The sequence below is a fragment of the Oryzias latipes genome, chromosome 4 (assembly GCF_053564925.1).
Source record: "Oryzias latipes strain Hd-rR chromosome 4, Olatipes_Hd-rR_3.1".
Lineage (NCBI taxonomy): Eukaryota > Metazoa > Chordata > Actinopteri > Beloniformes > Adrianichthyidae > Oryzias > Oryzias latipes.
This window is the reverse complement of record NC_136240.1, coordinates 23,728,325-23,755,196: the sequence shown is the minus strand read 5'-3', so window position 1 is coordinate 23,755,196 and position 26,872 is coordinate 23,728,325. Positions and strand designations below refer to the sequence as shown.

At 37.8% G+C, this 26,872-nt stretch overlaps 1 long non-coding RNA gene across 1 annotated transcript; it reads right to left on the bottom strand.

The window, feature by feature from the left end:
* Window positions 1-2,551: 2,551 nt before the first annotated feature.
* LOC110015029 (uncharacterized) lies at window positions 2,552-4,855 on the bottom strand. The gene is made up of 3 exons (XR_002290084.3): window positions 4,701-4,855; window positions 4,529-4,607; window positions 2,552-4,438 (listed from the first exon to the last, which is right to left on the bottom strand). It is a non-coding gene; the product is annotated as an uncharacterized LOC110015029 (long non-coding RNA).
* Between the last annotated feature and the right edge of the window lie 22,017 nt (window positions 4,856-26,872).

The window sequence follows — 26,872 nt, the reverse complement described above, 5'->3', positions numbered from 1 at the left end:
GTATGCCGTCCTTACACTGCACTCTAGTCAGTAATGAGGTGCCCACACTGGCTCCTTACTGACTGCACGCAAATGCTTTACGCATGGGGTGCTGCACGCTCTGATTGATTAATTTCCTTAATCCAGAGGAGCGTGCACTTTTCAGTTAAACAGCACTAACGGCCACTGTTCTACGGTATTTATTAGCCTGCGTCTCACCTACTTCACCCTTACGTGTTGCTTAAGTGTTCACTACAGCCTAAAGCCCACAGCAAGCCTGTAAAAAGTGTGCATGACCATTTTCGTTTTATGGACTCACCGGGTTGTCTACAATCTTAAAATTTCCAGAGGGTACCCAGTACAGCCGATACGGAAAAGAACTAGAAAACATTTGAAAAAAACTTAGATCTCATGCAGTTTATTTCACATATATTGAGTATCTTATAAGACTTATAAGTCCTTTATATGAATATCTCCTGAAAGTGGCTTCTTTCTCATTCTTTTCATACATGACATTGAAAAAAAACATGAATGTATCATGCAAATATCGACTATGTGGAATATAAGAAATTTAATAAGCAAAATGTTTTTCATACATGTTTCATATCAGCTTTATAGTTTTTCTCTTACATGTCCTTTTTCCAGACAAATGCGTTTCATATAATATACACATTTACACATATATATATATACATATACACACATACACACATACACACATATATATATATATATAAACATTAAATGTAGGTTTTCTGCAAGTAAAATGTATAAACCTTACAGGTATATTATTCTTCCTTTATTTGCTGTTTTTACTTTCATTATATGTCATCTAATGAAAATAAATAGGCTACTACAAAAAAAACAAATATAAATATTTATGATTTCATACAAATTTTTTTGTATGTTACAGCTATATAACATTATAGTAAAATATATTTTCCTTACAATCTGCTGAAGTTAGATTTTGCTGGAACTAGTAACAAATACCGTATATTCACAACCATACGCCGCACTTTAATGCGTTAAATAGAAGGCCTTAAAAGAAGGTCCCCATACAGTCTCAGAGAGGAAGCAATTGACTGAGAAGAAGTTTGCTCAACTCTCTTAATGACGTCATAGTCCATTATTTTTGAACACACACAAACAGTGTAACAGCATTATGGTCACCTCTCTGCACAGCTCCTCACTTAAGGAGTGGGATTCCACATTTCTCATGAGTCTCAGTGGCCATAGGCTGGGCTAACCCCCAGGTGCCCACACTTGTTTACAACATGGCTGAAGCACAATTTAAACTGCAAGCTATCAGCTACATGGAGGAACATGGGAGCAGCCGCAGAGAATTCAAGATGATTGAATCCATGGTTCACAAGTGGAGGAAGCTGGAAAACAAACTCTGACAGTGAAGAAGACACAGCAGAATTTCTGTGAAAAAAGGCGACTGACCGATGGATTAACGATCAGCAACCAGCTTGGGTAAGCTTCTTTGTCGCCACCACAATTGACTGAAGGCAGTAATGCTTACAGGGAGCTTTTTACTTTCAATTCATGAAACGGCGTCATCTTTCCATCCAGGCAAGGATTACGATGCTGCAGCGACTTCCAGGGGATTAAAAAACTGTTCATCTTCCACTGATACTGCAGTAAAAAGATCACCGACAAACACCTCAGCCGAATCACCCGCATCGACGAGGCGGTGACTTCCGACATCCTGGTGAATCTCAATGTCGAGAAGAACGGCAGCAGCGCGGTAGGGAAACGCACAAAAGGAAAGGAAACCTCAGCTTTTATTGTTGTGGGAGGCAGCACCGGACGAGTTACGCCACAGTTTGGGAATGGATTGTAGAAGCTTGGGCTAACGTGTCTGCTTGCACTGCATTCATAGTACCCAAAAGCCGGCATCATTCGGAGCCATGTAGCAACTAGACAGACTCTGATAATGACGAAAGGAAACCTGACGTGTTTGATATAAAATTAGTCCGGCTGTTCATTTCAGATACAGAAGATGAGCATTTTAAAGGATTTTTGGATGCTGTTTTATGACTGATAAAAAGAAAACCCCCAAAAAACCCAACTGTTCTAACACAAGTGACATCTGAACCGTGGTTTGACCAAACGATGCATCTGGCGCTTCATAGGTCATCAACCAAGTGATCTGCGCTAGTTGACACACGCCTCGAAACATTGTGCCGAACCACTCTGTTTCATGAAGGTGAAACAAGCGCCTGGGTGTCCGTGCCAAATGGGCCATCCCTAATTATAGGCTTCTGCCATAATTTGCAGTGATCATGCTTCTATCCTAGGGGAAGACAGAAGCAGATGATTTAAATAGTCCAGAGTTGAGTCAGTATGGTGAACATCCAAAGGTTTACTTTCAAAACAACAGTTTAGTTTGACATTTTTATGTATTGATTTATAAATGAATTCTATGTTTAGGTCCAAGTCATGGCCAATCATGTCTGTCTCTTCACTTTTTGTCTTTTCACATTTTTAATGTCATTGTTTTTTTTAGTTATCGTGGTTATAGTGTCAGGAAGTGGTGGTGTAGGACCCAATGTACAGGAAACCAGGCTTATGTGTCAGAAACCTTTCATTTCATAAATGAACTTTAACATGACAAAACTCCCAGAGAAACAAAAACGGTGACAAAGCAGATGACCTGCAGTGGAGAATGAAAAACCAGAGACTCAAAGACGTTGAGGGTAATCGACAGAAATGAAACCAGCTGTGGATGACAAACTTGAACCTGGAGTGACTGACAAAAGAAAATAAATACAGTAAATACAATTTAAAAAAAACAAACAAAACTGTAAAATCCTCACACATAGCTTTTATTTTGGTAAAAATCTAGCATCTGCAAAATCCTGCATATCTGATAAACGTATTGTTAAAATATGTTTAGTAATGTAATGGGGATTACATCACTAAATAGCAATCTGTGACAAAGAAAATGTTTAAAAATATGTATTTAAGAATCAAGTTAGTAGCACTGGCTGCAGTATGTAAAGAAAGTGTTGAGGGTTGCAAGTTTGGATAATAGCTGAATTCAGCAGCTGAGTCGAAACAGATGAAGTGTAGCTGTGAACAGTTTCAGCAAGATGGACTGAGCAGGTCTCTTGGGGGGGGGGGGGGTGACCCAGTGAGTCACCACCTGCACTTATGAAGGCAAAACTATGTCACACAAACACTAGTGAGTCTATTCCAGCAAGGATCTGCTTTAATTTAAAAAGCTGGCCGCTAAAAATAGAGGGGGTGGGGAGAGACTAAAGCTTTTGTCTTTGTTAGGCTGAAGTGTGAGGATGTGACAAACTCCTAAGCACAAGGGTTGCAGGGTTTAAAACCTCAGAACTGTAGAAAAGGTTGGCTTGGACGTCAAACTTTAATACTATAAGGACTTCTTCCACTGTTGTATGTTTTATTGATCTCAGATGAAGACTGCTTGAAATGCCCCCTCAGTGGACTTCATTGTCGCTTTGCCGCCTCTTCTCTCAGCCTGACGAGGCTGTAACCTTAAATCCGCTAAATTCCCAGAGAGACTCATTGAGCCAAAACCAACCCCTGTAATTTTCACACATGAGCAGAGACTTTCACTTGTTCAGCAGGGGGCTTTTTCTGGTGAAATATCACAAAAGGGACCACTGCGAGACCTTCATGTTTGGGTTTATATCAGAGTTCCGCTAAAGAAAATTTGATGAAGGGGGGACCCACTCACTGGGCAAAGTGTAGACTTATTTGCATAAGTTTCTTCTTATGCAGCACTAATGCGTGTTTAATATATAGGTTTGATCCTGATTTTATTTGTGTTATTAAGACACCTAAAAACATCAAATTTACCTGGTACAATATTGGTTTGCAAACAAGTGATTGTGTGTTCTGTTTTTAGACCTTACACTAGTGTGAACATTACAACAAAAAATATATCATATAAATTAATGTTGGTTTGTGGCAAGACGTGACATTGTGTCACGTGTTGCAAGTGTGGCAACACGAGCGGTCCAGGTACACTAATAAAAATGGGGACTCAAACCAAGCGCAGACATGGTTCCACATTTAAAAGAGATTAATTATAAATAGTAGTTACAGAATAAATAAAACACAGGATAAACCCACTAGGGGCTTCAAGCCCACTTGCAGACAGAGTTTGTCAACCAACAGAAACAAAACAACACCCCACTCACATGCAAATCCAGAATGTGATACAACAAAAGAAAAGGTGAACTTACAATTGAGTACCAGTCAGTCACTGTAGGTAGCTAGGGAGGGGTAGATAATACGAGTCCCAAAAGGCCTCCAAGTCCCAGGAGCGCCTGTGCAGCCATGTGATCGGCCGCAAGGGAGAGGAGATGCTGCTGTTCAGCGGCTGACCCGGCAGAGCAGACGAGGGACCCATGAAGCAACTTACTCCCACAAAGGCCACAAAAACCTGTATCGAGCAGGAGCGGGTTCCTCATCAAAGACCCTGTGGAGGCAAACCAGAAAGACAGGCAGCAGGGAAATACCTCAGCAACCAGAGGACATGAAGGCAAAGAGGCATGCATTATACACATACCAATCAGCAGGGGATATCACTGGGAGGAGCAATGCGCTCTGTTCCCATTTCACCTTTCCTCCAGTCACAAGCCGACCTGCTGTGTGACACGGAATGGTTATTTCTACTGTATCCTCGGATGCAGCAAACATACAGAGGGAAAACGTTGGGGCAGCAAGACCGGACACAATACCTGCACTGACAGGTGCAGGAACCCAGAAAGAGGCAGTCTCGGCCAGGAATGAGGGAGAGCCCACTTCGTCCTATTTTATAAGTGGCCAGGTGCTCATTAGCAGCACCAGGATGGGAGTGCCTACACCTGTGACCAATTAACAGAAGCAACGGTTTTTGGTTTATTTTAGAAAATTGGATTCCAGAATTTCAGTGCACTTTACGACCTCTGTGTGTTTCCATCAAAAACAATATTCCTTATTGTTTTGTGGAAAAATACACACTGTTTTTGTGTGGGACTCAAAAATTTACAGTGCTGTCCAATGGTTTTCCATTTGCAGATTTTCAGTCCCAAACAATCAAGGAACCTCCACTGTGCTTCAATGTTGCCTTGAAACACTAATTAATATAGTGCTGTCAAGCCCTCCCATTAACAAACTGCCTTCTGCGGAAGCCAAATATTTCAACTCATCATTTTGACTCATCAGTTGAGAGCACCTGTGACAATTTCTTTGTTCCCCGGTTCCTGTCTTTTTGCAGTCGCTTGGATGGGTTTCCATGTCAGATATATGCCTGCAACTTTTCCATGAAGACCACTTCTAGCTAAACTTCTCCAGACCGTAGATAAATGTATCTGGATCCCACTGGTTTCTACCAGTTCTTAGCTGATAGATTTGTTGGATATCCTCTGATTTTGGAGGGTAAAAGGCTTGATGTGTCTTTCGTTTACTGGTCTCAGTTTCCTTAGCTGACTACAGCATTTACAATCCTCAACATTGCCTTTTTTTGCTTCTTCAAAAAAGATTGAACAGCACAAATTCATAACCCAGTTTGATTTAAAATCTTTGTGAGAGACTGTGCTGATGTAGTAGAACTACCTTGAGTCTTGAACATAAGACATAAACGGTCTTTCACAACCTCACCACGGCAGAGTGGGACTTTTCCTCACTCAGTTTTACGGCTTCCTACAGAGCTGTTTCTATTTCAGTTTGGATTTTAACCTACATGTGCTATTCAGAATTGTTCATACATTTTTGGTTAACTGACTACACACCAAAACAAAATCCTAGAGATTACAGATGATTTGTCCGTGCTCCTGTGGACCTCGCTTCTAGCTTGTCCATGCCCCTGTACCTGACCATGTACCGAATCTCTGCTCCTGCACCTACACTTGGCCGTGGACCCTGCCTTTGGCTCATCTCGCGTTCCCACCAGGGGCACCAGGGGTCAAGTGAGGCAACTTCCTGTTGGCTTAATGGTGTGACTATAGAAGAGTTTGAGCAGAATTTCAGTGTTTTGCTATTTGTGCTATTTGGTAACAGTCAAAGCCCAGAAAGACACTAACAAAGACCATCTATTTATTTATTTATTTATTTATTTATATTTAAATGAAACCATATTCAAACATGAACAGTACTGGTTGAAAAAGACAGCATAAGATAGATAGATAGATAGATAGATAGATAGATAGATAGATAGATAGATAGATAGATAGATAGATAGATAGATAGATAGATAGATAGATAGATAGATAGATAGATAGATAGATAGATAGATAGATAGATAGATAGATAGATAGATAGATAGATAGATAGATAGATAGATAGATGACTTTATTAATCCCACAATGGGAAAATTTCATTTCTGTGGCAGCAACACGACATTCAGAAATAATCTATATAATATAACATCAATAAAGGACATCACAAATTACATTTATATTAGATAATTAAAAATATTACTAAAATTATTATGAAAATGTATTATCAAAAGTGAGATTCTTATTAAATAAAGAAATAAATATTAAATATTAAATAAATACAGCTGCAAAAGTGTAAAAAACATGCGGTCTGCAAAACATGTAAACTATAAAAAAACATTACAAATCTTTTTCAAAATACAGAAATAACTAATGAAGTTCACACCAAAAACAAAAACAAACAACTGTTCAGGAACAAAAAACAATTTAAAATTGAAAAACAACAGGTTCAGTACTTCAAGCTAAATTGTAAAAAAAATAGGTGCAGGCAGGCAGGCAGATGGATGGATGGATGGATGGATGGATTTCCAATGATTGATCAATTGATCTTTGTCATTGTAACAAGTACAATGTAATTCTAACTGGTCTGTGCAAGAGTCCTACATTAAAACAACCCATGATAAAAAGTTAAGACTAAAAATAATAAACAATACATACATATTCAAAGAGGGTGCATCATTTTAACTAAAAACAGTTAATTAAACTGAATTTGTTGCCAAATAAAAGCGCATTTGTCATTCAAAAACCAGGATACGGTCAGAAGTTAGAACTCTGTCTCCCATCTCCATCTCTGGATTTAGTACTAAATAGTACTAAATGCATTTTATTTCTTAGCAACCCCTACGTGCACTTCCTGGATGCCACACACTCAACTGTCATTCACTCACAGTCTACTTCAGCACTGAGCTACACTCAGTGCAAAGTCTTGTTTGTGCCACTCTGCCCTTCTTACCTAGCGTTATAGTTGGAGCTGATTTTCTGTCTCTTGACCCTGTCTCTTTTTACCTGCTGCCTGCCCTGTCTCTCGTCTGGATCTTGACTACCCCTGTCTTTTCTCTGATGATCCCCCTGTCTTTTCTCTGATGATCCCCCTGTCTTTTCTCTGATGATCTTATGCCTGTTATCGACCCCTGCCTGAGTGACCCTGATTTAGCTTTGTGGACTTTTAGCCGAGCTAATAAACCTGCTGTATTTGGATTCAGCCATCTGGCATTTGGTATACATCTGTAGGAACTTATACATAAGTGCTAAAACTGTTAAAACCAGAAAAACAAAATAGTGAAAACATCCATAACTGTACAATGTTTAAAATATTACTTGCAGTGGGGTAGAAGCTGTTCTGTTTTTGTCCTTATTTTCTACCTGTTTGGCTGAGGGCAACAGATCAAACAGGAAGTGTCCTGGTTGAGACCGGTCTATTACGATCTTTGTATACATCTGTACCAAAATGGATCGAGTGTCTACAAAAATTGTAGGACACCAGTTTAGACAAGACTGAACACAACTGGCATAAAAATGATAGATAAGTGCCTCTATTATTAGGAAAATATGTAGGGTAAATCATAATGTAATCATACAAATGTTTGTTTGAAGGCTCTAGTAAATGTTTCTCTTTCGGCTTTTTCCCATCAGGGGTCGCCACAGCGAACAAGTCGCATGGTAAACTTGGCAATGTTTTATGCCAGATGCCCTTCCTGACGCAACCTTCTCAAAGCAACCGGGCTTGGGACCGGCACAGAAGTAGAGAAGGGAACAGGGAGCAGCCCGGAGTCGAACCCTGGTTACACGGACGGAAGGCGCCGCAAACCAGCACGAGCTAAACCGGCTCCGTTTGAAGGCTCTCGTAAATAAGGTCAATAAATAATTTAAATGCAACTTACTAAAATCTTCATTCCAATAGCTGACTTGTATATTTTTGGCTTTAATTACACTGCCAGAAACTGATATATGGCTTAATTAAAATGTTAAGATTTTGTTTTTTTATAAGTCATTTTGGATCAATTCAAATTACACATTTTTTGGTGGTGTGTTCAAAAAGCTTGTTAAAACTGTTCAAAGAAACTGAACAAGTCTGATCTGGCACAGCACTATTTCCAAGTCTAAATCATAATAGAAGACTTATTACAGATACCTTCATCTCTCACAGGGTGTTAACATTTCAAATGTTATTGTGCTTCATGTTGCTCAGGCACATCGTTTCCGGGTATTCTTTGATCTGCCTGTAACACCTAAAATCAATATTAGATCTGAGGCTCAGACTTTCGGAACACCCTGTTTTAAGAAAGTCATCCAATATGAAGCTGCCCCAGCTAAAAACCATGTTGCATTCGGCACACTTTTTCTATTAATCTCCATATTCGGAATCTGATTGATGTGATTGCTCATGCTGAGAATAAATTGCATTGATGTAAAAATTATGGAAATATTCAAAAATCTAGGTAGGGACGGAACAGGGAGGCAAAGAAATTGAAGAAAACCGTAAAGTTTTTAATTATCAAAAGTTGATGGATTTTTTTATCATTTAAAGTTATTGCATTTTTAGAATATGTAAATATAATTTGCCATGCATCAGAGCTTCTCAGCAGACATTGTAATGGACTAGTGGAAAGAAAAAGTAGCAAATGTCCACACTTTTTTGTTTGAACCAAAACCAAGAACACAACAGAAAAAAACTAACTAAAGTACACAATACTTACAGTTGGAGGATTTGATTTCACATAATAACAAAAGTAAAGAAAAAAGCAAGACAAGGCCCAAGTGACTTATCTGAAAGTTTGGGATATTTCTTTGGTGGTGAGTCTCTTGTGCTCTTAGGCCTGTGTCCCAAGTAGGAAAAAAAAAACATATTGGAAAAATGCTCCCATCACGAATGCCAGCATTGACATGATGGGGACCCGTTTCCAGTGTGCAAAACTCCAGAAGCACTGTTCCGCCTGCTTCTCTGCACAGTGACACGCTGAATGGTTCCTGTCACCTGCAGGGTGCCTGTTCACTGTCTGTAAGAGAGAAGCAGCTTGGGGATCACAGGCAGTTTAAGCTTGAGAATCGACAACTGAATTAATTTTAAGGATTTAAAAAAAAGCATAGAAAAGTCAAGTTTGTATGAAAGAGGCGACAAGATGAAGAGCAAACAAAAAAAAAAAAGCCAACGGTAGAAGAAAAACTACTGAACAAGATAAAAGTGGGAATGAGAGTAGCAATAGCAGCATGAATATGTTATTCAACAGTAATAAAGGCTAAATAAACTCATACCTATAATGATTGGGGTAATGTTTTCACAGATGTGCAGCATTATGAGTGTATTTTTCAGAACATAAGTTGCATTTTGGCATCGTTTTGCATTGTGTGACTAATACTCAGGTTTGACTTTTTTGTGATTTCAAGAAGTCAATATAGGCTCATATATTCATTTTATTTTCCCTGAAACTGAATCTGGTTCACTTTACGCGAACCAAATGTGTCCAGTCTGAATACACCCTGAGAATAAGCTGATTCACTTTGATCGTGTAGGGAGTTACAGTAGGTCAAAAGGCATAGTCGGTTTTGACAGAAATCTTTCTTTTTTGACAAAAAAGTTTTTTTTCAACTGAATTGGAGGGAGAACTTCTAATGTCTGGCCACCATTATGTTGTCTGCAGCCAGGTCCACTTAGAATGATCTCTTGAATCCAGACATGGAGATGTGTTTACCCATGCTTTTGTGTGGCTTTTCAAAATGAGTAAACCTGATCGCTCAATGTCGTCCATGTCTACTATTGTTAATGAGATATTTGTAGTCAATGCTTCCTTGTAGATGAGGCTAAAAGCTTGACAGTAGTTCCATCCACAGGAAAGGGAGGTTCGAATTTTTGGTCAATTTAAAAACATCAAATTTTTCATGGGTCAAAAAGAAACAACAAATGCGAATTTGACACGTGTCAAAACAGATTCAGCGGGCACAAAACTTGACGCATGAATCGCATCTGATGTGAACGCAGCATTACGCCTGACCTGACAGATTTGTTCAAAAGCGTTGTACTTTTCTCCCAGAAATGCAACATATATAGGTTGTTTTTTGGCTCCTGTGATATATACTCAAATCAATCAATCAATCAGAACTTTATTTATAAAACACTTTTCATATAAAAATATAACACAAAGTGCTTTACATTAAAACACAACAAAATATAAAAACAAGCATGACGATTAAAATAAACAAGCACAAAAAAAAAAAGAAAAATAGGGCCCCCCTCCCGTACCTAGCCCCCTACTCCTTTCACAACTCCCACCCCCTAACTGATGGAAAAAGACAATGAGAAATAGGCTGAGCACGAAAACAAGATGTTGGAAACGCTGATAATTTGAACCTCCCTCTCTGTGAACAGCTACATAGACAGCCAAATGCAGAATCACAGGCGGGGACCGCTCCACCACAGCTAAGTGGTGATGCAGTTTCCCATCCAGAGCCATAGTGGCTGAACAGCAGTCGACCCAGAGGGAGAGGTTCCAGCTGAGGAAGCACCAGAAATAAAAATGAAAATAAAAATGAGAATCAAATAGTAAACATATTGATAAAAACAATAGAACATTGAAATAAGGTAAATTAAAATAACACGTTCAAGTTCATAAAACAAGATAAAATGGATAAATTAATAAATAAATACATATAAATAAATAACTAAATACATAAATAAAAGTAGTAAAAAATGTGCTAAAAGCCAGGTTAAAAAGATGGGTCTTTAGCCTTTTCTCAAAAGCTTTAATGCTGTCTGCGGCTCTCAGGTCCTCTGGCAGACTGTTCCATAAACGGGGGCCATTGTACTGAAACGCTGCCTCTACATACGTTTTGGTTTTTATAATCGGAATGGTTAAAAGACCAGTGCCAGAGGATCTCAGGGTCCTCGAGGGTTCGTACTTTACTAAAAGATCTGACAAATAAGAAGGGTGCAAGACCGTTAAGACATTTTAAAACTATTAAAAGTATGTTAAAATCAATTCTGAAGCATATGGGGAGCCAATACCGGGATTTTAAAATTGGGGTGATGTGAGCCCGCCTCCTGGTCTTTGTGAGAACTCGTGCAGCAGAATTTAGGAGAAGCTGAAGGTTCCTAATGTTGGTTTTTGGAAGACCAGCAAGCAGGGCATTACAATAATCTTTTTTACTCATGATAAAAGCATGCATTAGCATCTCCATTTTAGCAAGAGAGAGTAGTGGGCGGACCCTAGCCAGATTTCTAAGATGATAAAAAACAGTTTTAACCATCTGTTTTATGTGGTGGATAAAAGTCAGCTTAGAGTCAAAGATAAACACCCAGGTTTCTGACTTTTTCTGAATGACATAGCTATGTACAGCGGGGTATCATCAGCATAGCTACGAAAACTGATGTTGTGGCTCCTGATGACATTCCCCAGAGGAAGCATGTACATTTTAAAAAGCAAGGGGCCAAGGATGGAACCTTGAGGCACACCACAATTAATTTCATGGACCCCAGAAAAGTGTGTGTCCATGCTTACCATAAAGTTTCTCTCCATGAGATACGATTTGAACCACTTGGGAACCGTCCCTGAAAGGCCAAGACTTTTAAGTCTGTTTACAAGAATCAGGTGATCAACAGTATCAAAAGCTGCGGTTAGATCTAGTAGAACTAGTACTTAGATCTGACCTGAATCCAAGGCACACCTGACATCATTAACAATTTTTAACAAGGCTGTCTCAGTACTGTGGTTCGTTCTAAAGCCAGACTGGTTTATCTCAAAAATGTTGTTTTGTAAGAGAAACTCATTCAGCTGAATAAAAAGAAGTTTTTCTAAAACCTTGCTAAAAAATGGCAAGTTGGACACAGGTCTGTAGTTATTAAAAACTGAAGGGTCTAAATTAGTTTTCTTAAGTAACGGGGTCACCACTGCCGTTTTAAAGGCAGCAGGAAAAATAGCCGTCTGTAGAGAAGAGTTCATGATATTTAAAATCTCACTCTCAAAAGACCCGTGAAAGGATTTAAAAAGTGATTTAGGGATGGGGTCTAAAAACCAAGTTGTTGGATTCACTTGGGAGAAAACTCGACCAAGTGTTGCAGCTTCAACCAGGCCAAAACTGTCCAGTGCTTCCTCAGGTAAGATCAAGCCATCATTACCAGTAAAAAGGCTTTTCTGACCATATATGAAGTTCGATCTGACAGAATTGATCTTGCTCCTGAAGTGGTCTGGAAAGTCCTCGCACAATGAGGCGGAGGCTGGCATTGTGTTTTTGTTCGCATTTGAGTTGATCAAAGACTCAATTGTGGTGAAAAGGACTCTGGGGTTATTTTTATTTACAGAAATGATGTTTGCAAAGTAGGAATTTCTGGTCTGTTTTACTGTTTGATTATATAGTTTTAGTTGGTTTTGGTATACTTGATAGTTTATGTGAAGTTTTTGTTTTCTCCAAAGTCTTTCGGCAGATCTACAACCTCTCTTCAATTGTTTAATTTCCTCAGTTCTCCAAGGGGGTGTGGCTTTGATTCTTATCTTTTTAGATTTTAGTGGAGCAACTGAGTCGAGACTGGATTTTAATTTACTGTTAAAACTTTCAACAAGTAGATCACAGGGGGCTGGTAAGACAGGTGGAGAGTTGGAGCGAACAGATGTAATAAATTTTTCGACCACTTCAGGAGTCAAGTAGCGTTTTTATCACCGTTCTCACAGAGGTTTCTTGTTTTATGAAACCAGTGATGTTAAAAAGCACACAGTAATGGTCAGATACAGCCAGGTCCACAACAGTGGACACACTGGTAAGTAAACCATGACTGATGACGAGGTCAAGAGTGTGCCCTCTGTTGTGAGTCGGCTGCATGACGTGTTGTTTAAAATCAAGCGAAGCGAGCAAGTCCAAAAACTGAGTGGTGCAATGGTCTGACTTGGTCTGACCTGTCTATATGCAGGTTAAAATCACCTGTTATTAAAATCATGTTAAAGGAAGTGTGGACAGATGCTAGAAACTCAGAAAACTCCTCAATAAAAACAGAGCTTGGTTTGGGTGGTCTGTATACATAAAACGGTTGATGCATAAAACTGGAGGGCTGTTAAGAACAAAGGCATGATGTTCAAAGCTGGGGTACTCATCTAATGAAATCTGCTTTACTGCAAAGGAGTTGGAAATTATAGATACAGTACCCCCACCCTTTTTGCCCTCCCTGGTTGAAAAAACAAAGCTAAAATTGGGTGGAGAGGCCTCTATGAGAACAGTAGATGCATCCGCGCTCAGCCATGTTTGAGTTAAAAGGAGACAATCAATTTTATAATCTTGGATAAAATCATTTATAATAACGGTTTTGTTAGACAACGATCGAATGTTCAAAAGTGCCATGTCAAAAGAGTGGGGTGGAGTGGTTGTGGAAGCTGTGACTTACACTCCGGAAAATACCTGCTGCACATTACAAAGCTTCTGAGCATTTTAAGATGCTGTAAATAAAAAAAAAGTCAAAAATCTTCAAGTAAAGATGAAGAAACAAGAAGATTAAATGTGAAAACTGTCTTTACATAATGACATATGCTTCTACTGTCTTTGTAACAATTGTATATCAGTACAAGTCTTCGTCAAGCTATTGCATTATTGATGACCATATCTGCAATATAGAGAAATTCAATGCTGTTTGTTTTATTTATTTATTTGTATATGTGTAATTAAGCAGAAAAGCTCATGCCTTCTGAAATAAATAAAACAGAAACCTTCAATACTTTTTTTCTTTATAGCAAATTTTGACAGGGTCAGATGGATGATCTAGAAAAAGGAAAATCCAGTGTTTTGAATTAAAGAGTCTTTCAATTCAATTCAATTTTCTTAATTTCAAACACAAATGAAAATAAAATAATTCAGAGTAGTGGAAATGATCAGCAGCGAGGCTGTCACTGGCTTCCTTTGAGGACCACTGAGGATATGTGAAGAGATAGTGAAAAGTCTAGTGCACAAAATAACAGCAGTCTGAGTGCCTCTCCAGGTAATACGCAAGCAGGACTGTGACTGCAGGCAAACAAGGTCCCTGTACCTCCATCGGAAGCAGCAGGAGGTGGAAAACAAAAGACGGAGGGGAGGAGATGGCACTGCTGAAAATGTTCAATGGCTGGAAAAAGTTTAAAAATCCTCAGGTATGTGGGGCAATCCAATACAAGAGGGTGAGGAGCAATAACCAACACATATGTTAGCGCACTCATACCAGTCCTCGTAAATATTCATTTAGATAAAGCCAGTCATGCAAAAGGTCGGCCTTAGACCACATATATTTCGTACTATATGCATTTTGCATTGTATGCTTAGCACCGTCCAGATATCCACTGGAAGCTGTGACATTTACAATGGAGTAAATAAAATTGGACACAAAAAGTGTTGGCAAAAGCTTGACTTTTCAAAAAGATCTGGGGGAAGAAAAAAAACACATAAATTCAAAAAATTAAGAAAACATTTTTTTAAAGGACAGGCAAGCGTACTAATGCAAACTCAGGAAAAAAAAAAGATGATTTGGGTAATTACTGTGGAATGTCATATTGTCAGTGTATTACCATGAAATACATCAAATCACCAGTCAAAGAGTCTTTTTCAAATGTCAGTTAAAGTAGCTAAATTAAACATCTTTAAAATATTTAAAGCATGAATGTGTGAAGAAAAAAGGGCTTCAAATCATTTTGTGGCCTTTGATCAGTATGTAGAGCAATCCCCCGCTGAGAGTTAAAACCCCCTTAAGTAATTATGATAAATCTGCCTGCTGAGAGAATCTCTCTTTAAAGATTCATTAATTCAGACGTTTTCTTGTTTAATCTTTTTCAGGTTCAATGGGTGCTGCAGCCTGTCCCAGCTGTCACTGGGTGAAAAACGGTGTAAATTCTGGACAGGTTAGCAATCACAGTGGCGGGCAGAAGCTAGCATCTGAAGTCTAGTACGTTTGATCACATGTTGAATATTTAGTAAAAAATAAATTCCACAATTTTAGGAGGTTTAGCTTTATGCCACATGCACAGTCAGGCATTTAGCCCATGGTGTTTACACTAAACAAGATGGAAGGGGCTTCATCTTTTTTTACAGTTTACAGAAGCTTGGTGCACAAAGTTTAAGTAGTGCAAATCTTGTAAATTGTGAAAAAAAACACCAATGGTTTAGTTAATTGCTAGCATCCGTGGAATGGCGGAAATGAATTACCATGTCGGGAGAGTGGCCTTGGTTTCTCTTTATGTGAAAAACGAACGCAGACTGTGTCGAGCTGGTCGCCGTCTTTGGGTTCACCAGATAGCCATGCCTTTTGTACGCAGAGAACCAAAACAGTCGTAAAAACCTGCGTGGCTGCAAGTGAATGCAAGAGTTTTGAACGTGGAAGCCCAAAACGTGTTTTTACATAGACTTTTCATTGGAAGTGGCCGCTTGGATGTACGTTGCCGAGGGCGGCGAATATGTAGCTGTACTGTTTCATACGCTTTGTTTATATTAATTGGTTTGGCTTGGTATTGGTCAATGTGTTCTTGTACAGGACACCAACCCCAGATTGCCTTCAGTTAAACTAACCTATAAATTACTTTGCATTTATTCATTTGCTTCACATTTTTATACAAACTGCTGCAGGGATGCAGTCCCAATACACAAATTTTATTTGTTTTCCAACAACCAAAGACAATATACAGCAGTGACTACATACATTAGTGAGCACCGAGCTGACTTTTAGTCTGTTTTCTGCTCTGAAAACATCTATCTATTGCCAAACCCTGATCTTTTAGAAAATAGGTAAAAAGAAGGAATGAACACACCTGACAGTTGTTGGAACAGAAGCAGCCAGACCGTTGTGAACCTAAAAATTCAACAGCAAAATGTCAAATCCAAGCATTGTGCGGCTTTAGATAACACTATTCAATGTAAATGTAAACAAAATTCCTCCCTAGTACAGTAATTTGGACATTAAATCTCACACAGCTTAAACAATTTGTTTGTTAGTTGGCATTATTGCTTTTGCATTTCTATGGCCAAACTATTGAATTAATATTATTTCTATTTAAAAAATAATTAGGAGCGCAGATGTAACATTTTTCAACTAAAATCTTTTGTCTTATTTGTCCATTCTAACACCAAACTTGGTTGTTTTTGGAAAAACAAAACAAAAACAGACTTCTTTTCACCATTTAGTGATTTAAACCGTAATCTATTATTTAAAAAAAAAAAAAAACCCTTACTAAAATAAAAGCAATTTTATGCCTAAAAAGAATACATCAAACTTATAGGGAAAGTCATCCACTGATTTCATCAGCCAGTTCTGTTTTTTCTGGTATGATTTATCAATTAACAGCTTACTGGATGTGCTTGAGTTTGGCCATTTCAGAACAATTGTTTGTTTACCCCTTTAACACTAGAGCTCTCGCTCCAGTTTTGAAACCTTTTCAAAGACCATTACTCTTGAACCGTTCATGCAATTTACTTAATTCCAGCGGGTTCTGATACAGAAAAAAGTCTATTTTTTCCCCAAAATCAGAAGATTCAGATTAATTGTGTAACTTCTTGAAAGGTTAAGATATGTCAAAGAGCATGTTATTTAGGTGTCGCTGGTGAGATCTCTGGTGTTGAAGGGATGGCGAGGTACCTCATGGTTACCTGACTGAATAGCCTTGTTGTAGTTACTTTCCTTTTTAAATTTACCTTAATAGGACATGTCTTTGGTTTACCTTTAATCAGCATTTACTCTACCCACTTAACCCCCACCTCAAAAAAAAAAAAAAAATTCACAGTTCTTTCTGACTCTTTTCGGACAACTAATTTAAATATCTGTAAATCAAACAACTCAAGTCACAACAAATTTTTAAGCAAACCCATCTGAAAAAGCTGCACCGACAGCTAATCTTCTGGGTGAGGCATAACTTGAAATGAGCACTAACCAAAGGTGAAAAAAAATCATTCCAGATGAAAGAAAGAAGGACCCTTCCTGCCATATAGTATTCACTGCAAAATGTTCTTTAGCCTTTTGTTTCTTGCATTTTTTTTCTAATTCATGCTTCAAGCCTGTATTTACTCGACTAAAAAGGACCAGACAGTAAAAGCATGCATGGTTAGTTGTGTATTACTTAGAAAACTTCAACTGATGTCCAAGACACAAATGGAAACCTCTTATTTTGAAGAGGCAACAGTGTCACTAACATGAAGTTAATAAAAAAAAAAATCAACACAAAACAAAAAAACATTTTTTTTATTGCAATTAAACTAATGAATAAAAAATTCAACAAATGTGGATATAATGTAAAATTGTAAAAAAAAAAAAAAAAAAAAACATCTTATATTACGATAGTAACTTTGCATCAGGAAGTTAAAAAAGCAAAATCTTAATCAACAATCTTTTTATGCAAAAATATTAGCCAATCTCGTCAACCCATATTTACATTCAATTGGTCACCTGTTTAAAGTCTAAATGCTCCACTGGAACTTTAACATTTATTTGGCCAATTCTAAAGCTCAGTAACCAAGTCTAACTGCCACACAAGGGCAGTAATAAGACAGGTCTACTTAATGGTGTTCTACGCACTGCTCACCCTTAAATAGATTTATTGAAGTTTCCCTCAGTCTGCCTCCTGAAAGCTTTTGCTGGACTTGGGTGCTGGAGATCCCTGTATACACATCTCTTGGCCTAACCTGCTAATATCACCGTGGGACAGTTTATCCACAGCAATATGAGCAGAGCTCACCACTAGGTCTGCCTTTTATCCTCCTCTTCCTGGATGTTCTATTTTGATGTCTTTCGTTTTTTACTGTTCATTTACGAAGATTACTTTTTCCAACTTAGATTGTTTTTCATCCTTTTTTGCTCCTTTATAGTTTTTGTTAAACCATACCATATTTATTTGTTGTATCATCCCTCATATTGCTCTTGTTTTCCTTTTTATGTGAATTCCTAACACAGACAAAATAACTGTTTATTTCTCCCCTGTGCTGCTCCTTACTTCCTTAAGTGGTCAAAGACTTCCAGATCAATAACCCTGAGGCAGCCTGTTCCAGAAAGTACTGCCAAACAGATGAACACATCCAGATCCAGAGTTACGTGTCCAGACATGATGCAGTGTGCAAGGTAATCGCAGGCATGTTAAAAGGCAAATTTGACTTTCTAACTCTTAAATAGCTTCAATGAACTTAACCTATAAAAACTCCTTAGGTGGAAAACTTTTTCACCCAGGAAGGACTTAGTCATTTACTTTGTTTTTGTTTGCGCCAGGGACCAATCAGAATGTGAAATTTTCACACTAACTGAGTCCTTTTCTTTGCTTTGAGAGCTTCTCTGCCATTTCACCGCTCGTGCATTGATTCACAATTCTCCACGGAAACCAAGAAAGGTCATCCTATGTGAGTGACATGTTCTGATGGACACTAATGGCGAGCGGCGGCACATTTTATCTAAGACAAAGTAAGATACAAAAGTCAAGGAGTAAACACATTTTTATTCAAAGTTTTAGGGTAGACGTGTTAACCTTTTTGTTTTTTACTTTTTTGTTAGAAGCCTAGAGTTTTAGGAAGGAATAAAACAACCTTTAAAGTTTTTACATATATTTAGCCAACAATGATGCACAATGTTGTGTCCTATTTTGATGACTTAAGAATACAAAATAAAAAAATACTACAGTTTAAATTATGTTATGGGGCTGCCGTGCAAAGTTAGACAGAATTCCATGCATAAAAAAACTTTTTTGTCATGGGTACACTTTGCAGGCCTTAAATAATAATAAGGACAACTTAATTCAAGAAATAAAGAAAGTTGGAATATTACCTTCTTTTTTATAAATAATAATCATTTGCAGTTAATTCATCCTTATGTGAAGCATGGTGGTAGTAGTGTCAGAATTTGCGTGACCTGTACTGTTGGTATATGTGTTTATTTAAACTAAATTTTAAAAGTATATTGGGCTCAAAGCAAAAAAATAAAATAAAATAAAAATAAAAAACTTTCCAACCAAAACTGTCTTTTGCTTAAAGAATAAAAGTATTTAGCATTTTAGGATGACAAAGTTAAAATAATTAACTAAAATAAAGACCTGCTTTATGTTAATCCTGTTCTGAAAGACAGTAACATGCTGTTTTATGGAATTATATCAAAAAATGTACAAGGCAAACCATCCAACCAACCAAATACCGTATCCTAAAGCTATACTGCTAAAGAAAAAAAAACCAAACAAGTTTATCCAGAAAAAATATGGGAGTGTTTAATGATCAGAATGTAACCATGTTGGTTATATGTTTGAGATAGAAATTCAGTGAAAGTTTAAAGTGTCAGTTTCTGTTTGTCACAGAGATGATATGCGTTAAGACTAAACTGCAAAAAAACAAAAACAACTCTTATTAGCTATTCTCTTTTAGGGAATACTGATTTCACTGAAGCGCTGTTCGTATTTGGACTCTTCAAAGTGTTAATTAGTGCTGATGATGTTTACGTCAATGGATATTGGTGACTTTACAGAAACGTCAGCAGATCTACTTATGTCCTGTTTGTTGCTCATCTGCCAGCTGACAGTGTGATGTGATCGGTGTGTTTATTTGCATATAGAGTGGGTTACTGAGATCTGATTACAAGTGGTCACTCAACAAGCTTATGGGATTGCATTTTAATACCTGAGGTGTCATCTAATGATCATATCACCCAGGATGAACGATAACACCGCTTTGGCGCTGCATGACACATTTTGAAGCAGATGTTTTTTTTAAATTAAAGAATAATAGAAGCGTATTAAGGACTCTTTTGGACAAATCTTAGCTTGAGTTCTTGGATTTAGTAAAACCAGAAAAATCTATTTCATTGATGCTAAAATCCAATGAATCAAGATCTGTATGCAAACTGTTTAGCGTCATTTTATTTATTAAAATAAAAACAAAACGAACATTTCTTGTAAGATTTAAATTGGTACATAGCATACAACCCTATAATGATGTAATCTGAACAGTAGAAGGTAGTTAAGTATTCCACTCTGATTCAGTTATAAAGAAATAACTACATTTGCTCCGGTGTTTGATGTGTCTGCAAGTCTTCTCCAACTGCTGCTAGTTAAGAAACTTATTTAAACCACTTGCCCTATTTTTATAAAAGGCTTTTTATTCATACGAAGCCAGGTTAAGCTCATGTCCAGCTCTACGGTTTGTCTGAACCATTTTTCTGTTGTCAAGGCAAACATGTGCTCCACTGGAAGTGTAACTGCTTGCTCATACTAATCGTTAACAAGTGGTAAAAATGTCCGTAAAATCTCTGTTACTCAGCCCTCTATATTGTGAACATATCAGTGATGCCTGTTTGAGTGCTTTGTTTATTTCTGAACTTCACATCAAACACAGTTTTCACTTCCTCTGAAATCCCCCAAAACATGTCAAGACTGACAGGAATAGAGGAAGTCAGGAAACCTGGTCAGGCAGGTTCATAGATGAAAGCCAATGTCTACGAACTGGTGACTAACTAGCACTAGTACGCAGGGAGAAAACGGGTTAAACAACTGTCCAACAGGTGTGAAGAATGGGCCCAATTACCTTCAGCAAGCAAGAGGTGGAGCACAAACTTGACAGCATCTCCCACAGGGATGCAATCCTTACTTATATTGATCAGCTCTCACTCTGTGTGGACAGCTGAAGACATATATATATGTCACATTCAAGTTGTATTGTGTATTTGAAAACTCAAAGTAAAAAAAAAAACTAAACAAAAAAACTAGCTTTTTTTGTTACAGTTTAACTGTTTTTGGTTTGCCTATTCCACTGTAAAGCTGACAAGCCACCTAATAGGTGGAACATGTCAGGGGTTAGCTTTAGTATTGCCCAAACAGTAGGGCAATACATTTTAACAACAATTGGATTCATATCATAATTTGTGGTTGACGATACAATTCATAGTTGATATTTGTTTATTTTGAACGATCCGATTCACAGACCACCTAAAATCAGTCCAGGTCATCTTTAGCCAAAAATCCAACCAGATTGACTCAGAGATAAATACATGGGTACTGAAAAGTACAGGTGAAATTTTCAAGATTTCTTGTATTTCTTGTAAGATAATCAAGTGTGAAATAAATGTGTTCAAACAACAAGACCACCGTTTTTCCACATAAAATAATCCAAACAGAATATCATTAGAACATTCTACCACACTGCACAGTCACTTGTCTTTGCAAAATTCTGTGTCCACACATTGGACTGTAGTTATGGTTGATCATTTTAGCTGCCATTGCAGCTGTGTCTGCTGTGATGGTATTTGGTAGTTTTTTGTTTATAGTAAAATAATCCTACTGTGCCTCAATCCAAATGGGATTTTCCAATATCAATCACAATCGATTTAGGTGATTTAGAAACAATTTTATAATTTATAGTTTTATTTTATTATCAATTTGATTTGATCAACAACTGATTGATCTGGTTGGATCATGAAAATATGGATTCATCAGTTTGACATTTTAGACAAGAGAAATTCAAAATGTGTGAAGTTCTATTTGTGAAGATGGCAGCCATATAGCTCAATAGTTAGAATATATATATATATATATATATATATATATATATATATATATATATATATATATATATATATATATATATTAAACAGAAAGCCACAGCACCGTCCCTTTGGATTAAATCTGGAAATTTATTTGCCCCAGTCTCAACAAAATGGGCTGTTCATGTACAAAATGCAGTAGAAAACTTGTTGGGCACCAACAGAGTACTATTACACGTAAATCTCAGATTTTCTCATGGCTGACGTGCTTCTCTGAAAATGAGTCCTAAGGTGCATCCATGCCAAATTTGGTGCTTGTACTACTAAATGCACATTCATTTCAATAACCAGCTCCATCATGAAGTCGATTAGGAGTGAAGACAAGCAGATCGGTTCAGTGGTGAGATCCTGCTTCTTTAAGTTAAGGCAGCTGGCTAATGTCAATTCAATTTAATTCAATTTATTTGTATAGCCCAAAATCACAACAACAGTCGTCTCGATGGGCTTCGAAGTGAAACATGAACTCAAAAGGATCACGAATACAAAGAGTTCAATAGGAAAATTCTAAAAATGAACTAACAAACTGACTAAGCTATACTGGCATCCCTGCCCTTAGACCCCCCTTCGCGGTAAGGAAAAACTCCCCAAAAAACCGGATTCCGGAAAAAACGAAGAAACCTCAGGGGTGCCAACATGAAGGAGGGATCCTCCCCCAGGACGGACAGGCGATTTACCAGAACTCTTAGAGAAGAATTAACTTATCTAAATCTTCAACTACATATATAAAGTCCAGCAGACGTGCTTCATCCAGCTGTGGTTGGGGGGACAGTCAAAGGCGCGAGTCGAGACGGAGACAGGAACCACAGCCAGGTGTAGGAGCAGGAGCAGAGACGAGATACACGGTCAGGTAGAGAGCAGAGACGAGCCAGAGATGAGCCAGAGGCAGGATCCACAGCCAGGTGTAGGAGCAGGAGCAGAGACGAGGTACACGGTCAGGTAGAGAGCAGAGACGAGCCAGAGACGAGCCAGAGGCAGGATCCACAGCCAGGTGTGGGAGCGGGAGCAAAGGCGAGGTAGACGGTCAGCAACTGGAGCACGGATGAGCCAACAGGAGTCTGGAAGCAATGTCAAATCGTTTTTATCAAGAAAGCGCTTCAAGAAAGCAGTAGAGACAGTAGTCCACGCCTTTGTTACAACTCGGCTAGATTACTGTAACTCTCTTTACTTTGGTGTCCCCCACTCATCCTTGTTCCGTCCCCAGCATGTGCCGAACGGTGCTGCACGCTTGTTAACTGGAACGTGGAAGAGAAAGTATATTACACCAAGTCTGGCTTCTTCTGTGGAATGCACTGCCTATGCAGGTTAGGCATACCTGTTCACTGAATGATTTTAAGTCCAAGTTGAAAACTCACTTTTTCTCCCTGGCTTTTATCTCGGTGTGAGTTGATGTTTTTTATTGGTTTTTATTCATTGTTATTTATTTTATTGATTTTATGCTGTTTGTTTTAGATTGTTTTGTTTTTAATCTGCGTTGTTAAGCATGTTGGTCAGCCTCTGCTGTTTTAAAGGGGCTTTATAAATAAAGTTGACTTGACTCGATTAAGTTGATCAATTCAAACCATCACTTGCTTGCATCATCACTTAGCTGCAAACAAAATTGGATCCTAGTTTTTCGGACCACTTGTCTTGTTTGGTCCACAGCAGGCTGGCGTAAAAGAAAATCCCACAAATTTTGGTGTAAACTGGCAGAGAGAAGAACAGAGATCTTGAAAAATCAAAGGAAAAGTAAACAGATTCTTTGGGCTCAAATCCCAGTGAAGCTCATCATTTTTGGCTTTCATCTAAGGTTAATAAATGCCACAGATCATGAGGGCTTTAAGTTGATGGACCACTTCACCTTGGACTGACTTGTCCAGTTCCATGTTGAGATAGCTGATTTATTAAATGTTTGCTGAGGGAGTTAATGTCCAAGACATGCCAGGATCTCTTAAGCTGCCGTTGATCTTAATGTGGAAGTGTGGACAAAGTCTCAGATGAATGGCTGTCTGGCCTCTGACATGTAGGCAAGCCTTTTTTACTGATTTTTTAAGGCAATTAATTCAGTTTTGTTTGTATTTAGAAATGAAAATAACTCAACAGAAAATAAGAGCTGTCTAGGTTGCTTAGGTATTTAAAGTCAAAGTATGTTTACACAATTAAATTTAACAAATATATTAACATCCATCAACAAAATGATGTGGAAAAGCAGACAGGCTCATATTAATGAGATAACTAATGTGTTTTTCCTGGCTCATTGTATCTTAATGAATGATTCATAATGACCTACAGTGACATGGAAGCCCAATCTTGTCTGACAGCTAAGAAAGGAGTTGTGGCATATCCCAGGGACAGACAATGACCCCAGCAGCTTTACAACAGTTGTGTCAGCACACTTCTCTCAAGGTCGACAGACCACGAGCGCACAAACAAAGGTTATTTTATCGTATTTAGTCATTGACCACGTTGCGTCTTCCACAGGCTCCCGGCTGCTTTCAACAAGCCTGTCTTGTTGAATTCCTTTTTTAATGTTTTTCCAACACAAGCTGACTGACCTGATTTGTTATTTTCTCTGGGAATGCAATGCTGTTTTACTCATTCACTACCTTGAGTGTCCTGTGAAGATTACAGACAGGCTCACAAAACTGAAAACTACTCAAGTTCTAAGGGCAAACTCCCCATCATCTGGAGCCTTTGTACTGTCACTGTGACAGGTCGTAATATTTATAAAGCTAACACCATCATGATGACTCCATGAGAAAAAAAAATTACAAGGGCCCGAGGTGTGGCAACGGCAAAGGCAGCCATGGAGATAGTGAGTTGACCTTCTGTGAAGCTTCACGATTAGACAAGGTCAGAAAAAACTCACTGTGCTTGCTGCTTTAACGGGATGATATCCTGACTCTGCACTGTCTGCACTATATAACCTTCCCTGGTAAATTTCATATCTTGTTTTTTTCCATGCAAGCAGAGGACAGATTTAAGTCATGCTTCTGTAGGCGAAAAAAAGGATTGTGGGTATACATATTAAGGGTTGCAACAAACAGCCAACAGAAGAGATGGAGTGACTGATTTTGCTTTGTGACGATCCCACCTGCTGACTCTAAGCCAAACAGAACTAATATTGCATCAACTCTGCTATCGGTCAAAATTATTCAAAGCTGTGGAATATTGATGCTTAGCTCTAAATGATTTCAAACTCATAAACATTGACTTTCTTTCAAATTTGCCAAAGCTTCACATTAAATAAGTTTTTTATTTTTTATAAATCTTAACTAATTTCTGTTAATTTCGCCTGTTTTATAGAGCTATATGTACTAAAACAAATTAACCATCTTTCATCTTTTGGATTATCACAAAAACTCTGAAAATATTGAAACCAATTTCTCTATAAAACTTCTAAAAAGCTACGGTTCAAAAACAAAAATCTGCCAACAACTCCCCCCATTTTGAAGACTTTGAAGATTTTCTCTATAACCATGATTGCTGAAACAGTAACAGAGAAAAGTGTGTTTTTTGAGGGCTACATTTGATTTGATCCAAATGGGACAGTGTCATGACTTTCTGTATAACCCTTGTGCTATCCTAGGCACTTTAACATTGGGAGCTGGGTCATATAGACCCACTAGACAGTGCTCTGAACCTTTTTTCTTCAATGATTTGGGAACCTCACTGGTGTCCATAGATTCCATGAAATCTTTCCACCTTTATCCACCTTTGTCATGGTAGGGAGAACACGTCAATGTAAGGGTGGGGTCATAGGATAGCACAAGGGTTAAAAAGATTTAAAAACAAGTTACTAAGGATAGTTAACCACGAGGAGATTTGCTACACAATATAGTCAGTCCTCATAATGCTCCAATTTTACATTACAACAAACATGCTTAACCAACCTTTAAAATAAAATACTAGCACTAGTATTTAGTTACTAGTCAACTTAATCAAGTTCTTTTGTGATTACTTAAATAGTCCATTCTACCAGATGCATGCAGCACACAGTCTGAATAGGTTTCCAACTTTGTCTTCTTGCTCAAGTTTATTTCTCCATTCTCAGGTCTGTTCGCCTGCAACTTTTCTCGTCCTCACCCTTTTCCTGAAAGGTTTAAGAGTTTATTTATCTAAAAGAAAGGAAAATGTACAAAAGAAACATTGATCGTGTGAAACATGCAGACATATTGTGCCAGGTTATAGCAAATATTGCTTATTTCTGCCTGTAGTCTCTACAAAAGTAGGAACAAGTTAGAGCAAATTAATTCAAATTGTTGAAATTTACCAGGGAGGTAATGTGATGTACAACATTTGTTTTTATTACTATTTTTATTTTATTTTTATCAAACAGAGCAGATTCACAGAAACAGAGCGGAGACCATCAGATGAAGAAAAAGAAAAATGCACAGCAAAGCTGAGCACAACAGCATGTTTTCTCATTTTCATCACACTTTTAATCACAATAAGTTGTATAAAAAAACACTACCACACCTGTTAATAACCACATACATGCATAATAATCCAGACTGATCATTAAACGTGTTCAATCATCTCTGAGCAAACAAAGATGTGCAAATCTGTAGTATTGAGTAAATAGGTACCTGCCTCCAGCAACTGTAAGGTACTGTGAGAAGAAAACATGGATTGGATATTTACGCCCCCCATGGAGCCACTATATATCATTTAGAGACAGAACTTGATTGTGCCTTTTACAACATCCTCTGATAAAGAGCTTACAGGCAAAGCAATGTTGGGTAATGTAGTATCTATACTACACTATAAATGTGGAAAAGCTCAACTGATCATTTACATTTGACTCTAAAGGAGTTGTAATGGTTGCATATTCCAGGATTTGTTCCATTTAGCACTCGGAAATGTTTGAATATTAAAAAAAAACAAAAACACCAACGTCTATGGAAATAAGGACTTTTTGGAAGTAATGTATTTTCCAGTTTTACTAAAGCAGAAGACAAACTATATGGGTCTGAAAATAATTTGTTCCCAGATTTGAATGCAATATATTATGCGATTTGATTTGCAAAAATGTACCTTTTTCTGTTTTGACCAGTTTCTTTTTGTTTTTACTAGTTTTGTTTCTGCTTCTTTATCAGTAACAACTTCTTTATAATTAGAGTAAGATTTCACAATTTAAATAGTCACTTTATTGACTATAGTCAACAGAAATTCAAAACAAAGGGCC